The sequence below is a fragment of the Solanum pennellii genome, chromosome 10, assembly GCF_001406875.1.
Source record: "Solanum pennellii chromosome 10, SPENNV200".
Classification (NCBI taxonomy): Eukaryota; Viridiplantae; Streptophyta; class Magnoliopsida; order Solanales; family Solanaceae; genus Solanum; species Solanum pennellii.
This window is the reverse complement of record NC_028646.1, coordinates 53,181,454-53,188,631: the sequence shown is the minus strand read 5'-3', so window position 1 is coordinate 53,188,631 and position 7,178 is coordinate 53,181,454. Positions and strand designations below refer to the sequence as shown.

At 30.6% G+C, this 7,178-nt stretch overlaps 1 non-coding gene across 1 annotated transcript; it reads left to right on the top strand.

Moving 5' to 3' along the window:
• Nucleotides 1-2,061: 2,061 nt before the first annotated feature.
• TRNAT-GGU lies at nucleotides 2,062-2,133 on the top strand. The gene has a single exon. It is a non-coding gene; the product is annotated as a tRNA-Thr (tRNA).
• Nucleotides 2,134-7,178: the final 5,045 nt, after the last annotated feature.

Below are 7,178 nucleotides of genomic sequence, written 5' to 3'. Positions count from 1 at the left end.
GACATAAGCATGACGTAATCAAATATAATAAGTGAAAATATAAGCCATATAAGTGTCAACTCATAAGTTGACATAAAAGATACCAACAAAGTACTAGAGAATATGTGATTAGTACTTAGTCTGACATAAGACTTATTCACATATGTTATAAGAACAAATCCCTAAGTCACAAACAAAATCGGGAAACTCTAAAGACATCAAAAACATTAAAGCAGTCCACCCTTGCCCTCAAACTGTGAGGACTCACAAATACAAATAGTCAATCGTTGAACAAATTCAATCAAGCCATGCCCTTAGGGAGGAAGTCAAACCCTATATTANTCTCTCATTGAATGTTATACCCTACGAGCTTCTTTCATGCACATCAAATATTGAACATTATTAGAAAAGTGGGTGCCTCTATCCTAATGCCTTAGTGTTTGTTGTGGCACGACTTTTTTTTCTATTTCTTATTATTTAATTTTTTATATATCACGATAAATAATATATCCTAGATATGACATGGAGAATAAGACCCCTAGATATCTTAAAAAGTCATTTGACATAACCATGACGTAATCAAATATAATAAGTGAAAATATAAGCCATATAAGTGTCAACTCATAAGTTGACATAAAAGATACCAACAAAGTACTAGAGAATATGTGATTAGTACTTAGTCTGACATAAGACTTATTCACATATGTTATAAGAACAAATCCCTAAGTCACAAACAAAATCGGGAAACTCTAAAGACATCAAAAACATTAAAGCAGTCCACCCTTGCCCTCAAACTGTGAGGACTCACAAATACAAATAGTCAATCGTTGAACAAATTCAATCAAGCCATGCCCTTAGGGAGGAAGTCAAACCCTATATTATGAAACAATGAAGTAATAGTGTACATCTGTAATTTGGATGTACTAAGTATAGGGAACTGCATAAAATGGTGTCCAAATCCATCGGTGGCCCCCTAAATTTGGCAGCAATTTTCACCTAAACACTTCAGTTAGATGATGTTCATTTTAGACACCTCAGGTAGGATTTTTATGTGTCATCTTGACACTTTTTTTTTTATATTATTAGAACTAGATTAAGTGTGTGTATCCAAATGCCTCCTACGTGGATAAATAAATGAATGAACATGTGACATGTGGAAGTGTATTTTTTTTTTTAAAAAAAATCACTTTTACTTTCTTTTTTTCTTCAAATTATATAACCCTAGTCCTCAGCCCCCACATCTTCAGCTTCTTCTTCTTCTATGCATCTTGTCATGTTCTTTCTCTTTGTCCTTCTTCCAATCCATTCAAATTCACGTATTTTTCTTGTGTTGTACAAAATTGTGATTGCTTGTGTTACAATTATTCTTTCCTCTTTTTTGTAAAAAAAAATGTTTTAAAAAATCAAAATTTCATCTAGAAACAAAAATAACAATATTATATAAATGGTGAAGATGCAGATGGAGGAAAATTTGGGAATTTAGTAATGCATGCGATGGGAAAATGTTGGGGATTAAATTATTTAAACATTCAAGATGCAGACGGTATAACAACATTGTCCTCCAATTTTCGTTGTTACAAACACAAAAGTTTAGGATGATTTTCAGTAAGAAAACTGAAAATCAAGAGAACGTCTCATATTCATTGGGAGCAGAAGATTCTTAGTTGTAGTAGCAGACAAAATTAATGTAGAAAAGCTTAAACTTTTTGTGATTTGATTTTAAAAAGAAAAAAAGTCACAAATTCTTAGAGAATGACGATGATCTTAATTTTTTTGGTGAGGTTGCTAAAGAAATTGACTCTTTTGTTGAAGAAAATGGATTCTACTATAACCAACAAAGTTTTGTAGAACTTTTTTGAAAAATTGTGTGGTATTTTGGGTTGATGGAAGGTAGAGAAGCTACCAGAAGAGAAAATGAGGAAGAAGAAGAGAGCAAAAATATTTTTCAACAAAAAAAAAAGTGTTTCACGCGCATTAAATTCGTGTAACACACANTTAATGCATATATACTTATGTTTATAATATAAGTACATATAGATATTTTATCCACATAGTGAATAATTCCGGAATTAAATAAAAAAGGCCCTTTTAACTCAGTGGTAGAGTAACGCCATGGTAAGGCGTAAGTCATCGGTTCAAATCCGATAAGGGGCTTTGTAAAACCCCAATCTAGTATTCATATTTGATGGGAGAATTTTCTTTTTATTTGTAATAAAAAATATCGCCTAGTTGAGGTGTCTAAGTAAAATTTTGTGCTATGTTTAAGGGGCTATCAATGGGTTTCCCCTAAAAAGGTGCGCATGATAATACAATGAACTTAAACATGATTATGACCAAATAAAACATCGCAAAAGGCTTTAAAGGGAAATCATAATTCACAAACATGGTCAATGCATATTGAAAGCAATAAAAACTTTGAAAAGATTTTCGAATAAAACATAGTTCATTTATGGGATATTCAATGTTAATTAGCAATAAGACCAGGTAATCTATAACATGTAATTCGATGTATTACTCACACCAAAAAAAAGAGATTCTACTTGCCAAGGTATTTCTAATGTGGATCCCACTAGCTAACTTATTTCAGAAAATCCTAGAGGGCCACGTAGTTTGACACAAGAGAATCGTTATTAAAGACCAAACCTTTCTAACTATAAGTCTCCATTCAAAATTTCTTTCAATGCTAAAAAAATTCCAACGTGAAAGACATAATCATATGAAAATGCTAGGAAAGACAATAACATTAAACTACCAATCCAGTCATAAGTTTCTTACTTAGAGTAGTTTCTTTCAGACAATGAATTCATATTAAGACACTTACCTTCCTAAGCATCTAAGTTATGATTCGATTCAAATGTGAGAAAATATTTTACAAATCGTTGACAGTTTATTCTAAAAGCACCAGTCATTCATAAATCATTACTTTCATAAAACATGCAATGATGAATAATTATAATTCAAAGTTCATAATCATAGTTAATATTAATAAAATTGACATTGGCATGGGTCCATATGAAATCGATTGAAAATCATGGAATTGAGTTAAATCATACATAATAAGATTGAAATTTAACAATTGAATCACAATAACTTGAATCCATGGAGAATAGAATGCAACCATAGATTTTGGGTAAAGATCAAATAGGACAATTGAGATTCTTTTTCAATCCAATGGAGAGACCTTGAAACCTTGTTTTCACCTCAGAAGCTTGAGAGAGAATTGGAGAAGAAAATCATTGAGAGAATTTGTGAGTTTGAATAAATTGGATGGAATGGGTAGATTTGCAAGGGTAAAATAAGTTGTAGGGGTGGTTATAGGTTAAAATGACATAGTTTAGGGGTTAAATGGGTATAAAAAGATTTTAAAAAAAAGCCTTAATGAAAAACTAATATAAGGATTATAAGGCTCCACCTATGATATGTAGGAACTTCTATGGATCATCTTGGTTCAGTTGTAGAACAAGTACTAAAACTTGACAATCCTGATCAATTTGTATGGGACCTACGTACTGTAAGGTAAACATCCTTTGGCTCCTAGAACAAACAATATAACCTATGCACCCAAAAATCTTCTAAGTTAACTCCCATGAAAGACGTTATATAATCTGTAATCTTTACAACGACCCATAGGTCAATCCGTAGATACAAAGTTCATAATTTCACAAAGTTTGGGGACCTTTGCCATGGGCACTTCCTACGACCTATAGAGGTTCTTATGGTTCATCATGTCCACTCGTAGATTATCCTCATACTTGAAATTTTCATGAAACCCAACTCATGTTCCACGAGATCATCCTACGACATGTAGATATTTCTATGAACCGTAGATAGGATTCATAGAAACTACACCCCAACACTTTTTGCCACTTTTTCCAACTCAACTTTCAATTTCCGTGGTGTTATAGCATATAAACAGCTCATAACTATTATAATCAGCTCAACATTAAATTGAAGCCTCAAAACAAAAATTAAGAAAATAAAAACAAAAAAATTATGTATTAACAAGGTAACGAGTTGCCACCTGTGTAGTGCCTACTTTAATATTGCGGCTTGAAGTAACTTGTGGATCATTCATAATTCAACTTGAGTGCTTCTCTTTCTTGATCTGCATTGTTTATGAAATACTACTTAACCTGTTGTCCATATACAAAAAATGTGGATCNTGGATTGCTTTATCTTATTCCTTATCTCTACAACACCACGTTGCACCATCCATACCACTTCAAATAGCCCACTCCGCTTGGACTTTAGTTTCCAAGGAATAACTTTTGTCTAGAATTAAATAATAGTATATGTTGGCCCAACACGAAAGTGTGATTGATGGTGTGCTTATTATTCCACCTCTTAGTCTTCTCCATGTACTACTTGGTAATTTCATAAACATTGATAAGTGAATATTTTTATCAACATATCTTGTTTTAGGCTTATGTTTTGGGCTTATTAAAGTGAAAATAGGTGCATTTGATGTGGATTTCATCAGTTTTGCAGAAAAATGGAGTGAAGAGTTACTTTAGAAGATAATTGAAGAAATAAAGGGATTAAATCGAGTAAAACAGAAGACAAAAACTATATTTTTAACCATGATCTCGGTCAACCTAAAACCCACGTATCATGATGGCATGGTATGGTCATGATCGCAAGATACAGACTTATGAACTACAGTGATCGTGTAATAAATGTCACGAATGTGAAGAGCAACTTTCATGCGTTTGGGAAGAACTGAAAATTCACTATGTTGATACAAAAATCCTATTTTACACCAATGAAACAACCAATGTGCATATCAATATTGATTCCATCCAGAATTGTAGATTCAAAGCTTTCGGTTTTTATCTTGGATAACAAGTTTACTCACAATTCACCTTTTTGATTGAAGATTCAATACTCTATTATTGTAATAATTTTCACTCTTTCGTCATTTCATTTTTTAGTATTGCTTGCATTGTAGGTGTAATTTTATCAGAAGATTTTTTTTGTTTGTTTATGTTGATTGACATTTTAATTGTAATTGATCGAATGTTTCTCACTTATGAAAAGGGTATTTGATTATTTAATCAATTTCATTCTTTACATGTTCTCCTATATAATTTGAGGTTTAACAACTCATATATCAGATTATAGATAGAAATAGTGAATCCATGCAATGCATATAATTTGATTGATGGTGTTTCTACTTGGCTAGGTATGATAAAACTACTTTAGAAATATTTGTCTAGGTATGAATGAAGTAGGTGGATAATTGAGTTTCAATGACATATATGATTTTACCCATGAATGAGTTTTTGTGATGTTAAGGTGCAATGGATATTGTGATTTATAGTGAGCTCCCCATTACCCAATTCCCTTTGATTCCTTTTTTAAAAGAACTTTTTCATTGTCCATTATTGTTACTAAAATCATCTTATAATTGTGTAAGTTTCATTTGGATTTTTATAATTCTTTATCTTCTAAATCATCGAATATTGTTTCTTGTACGACTCCAACCTCATAATTTGGTTATTATGTTGTTAGAGACCACTTACTCGTTGATTCATAAGATGGGTAATTGAGCATTATCAAAATGGTATTGTTGCTGGAAAGAGTAAGGCGTATTGAATTAGTTTGGAATTTAGAGTGTACCTCTTTCTAGGGGTGTACATTGGTCGGTTCGGTTCTATGTATTATTGGTTCGGTTTATTAGTTTTTGATTTTTAGATATGTTAAACCAATAAGATATTTTTTATTGATTTTCGATTTATCGGTTTTGGTCTGTAACGGATCGGTATTCGGTTTAACCAATAAGAAAATACTTGTAAAACAGATATATGACTTTTCTAATAAATTTGATGTCAAAACACAATAATATATCTTTATTAGTGGAACACAAAGAGAAATTAAGAAGAATAAGGTTAGATTTTAGCGTTTGTATAATATGAAATTGTGAACTCGAAGTCATTGTGAAGTGTAAATTAAAGGTTAAAGGAAAAACATAGTAACTCGTAAGACGATTAAATTAATATATAATATTTATATACAAGTAAAAGTAGAAAATTACGAATCTTAATAGGTTATCGATTTACCCAATAACCCAATAATAAAAATAGATAGCGAACCGATAACCGAATAATTTTTTAATAAAACCATTAAGCCAATACCCTATAATACTTTTATCAGTTTGATTTATAAGTCAGTTCGGTTTTGTGCACACCCCACTTCTTTCTATCTAAATGTGAATATTTTTTTTTCTTCTTATTTATTGTTTTGGGTCTATGACTTCTTGTGATGAAGCAGTGCTTGGTGGTTACAATTCCTATATTGATGACCCATGACCTTGACCTTGTTTTGAAGGACTTTATGTTAGATAAGGTTATTTGAATGATGCTTTAGATGAGGTGATGTGTCCAAAAATGGCGTGGTGAGTCCAATTTGGCTAGTGTTTTTTTGTCTAAAAGCTTGAACATGATGAAAGGCTAGAACATCTTATGTTAATAAGGAATGATTTATGCAGGGGCGGATCTAGGATTTGGAGGTAGTGGGTGCCACAATACAAGTAATATAAAAGGATCGATTGCTTTTAATTTTGGGTCACAATTCATATTACTGATTATTGTTTTATTTTTATATACAAATTGATCAAATAGGCATGTTAGTGATATTTTCTTTTAGATATCTGAGATAAGAGATAACTAATTAATTCAAAAAATTTTTTCTTTTGGGAATTAGATGTCTTATTAGCTGAAACTTTGTGCAAAAAAAGATTTTTCATATTAAAATTTGAGCTTCAATAAACCATATAATAGTATTAACATAATATATTATGTTAACTTTATGTGTTATTGGAGATACATAGTAGGGAACGAAAAAAAAATGTAATTTAAGCCTAGTCATCTTAATTATTAGCAAAAACGTTGTTGAAGATAGAAAGAATCTTTAATTCTTTTAAAAAAACTCTAGTAATATATTCATCATTTTTAAAACTTACATTTTTAAAAAATATTATTTAAACATATTCTTAATAATATTTATTTGACGTTCATAATTTAGTACTCATTAATTGATAAAAATAAACATGCAACATATCAAAAGATTAATAATTAGTGAAAGAGAAAGTAAAAAAAACACTAATAATTAATCATGAAAAGAAGTCAATTTGAATTAATAAAGAATTCGTAAATAAAGAAGAATGAATGGAGAAAAGAGTAAAAATTAATCATGAAAAG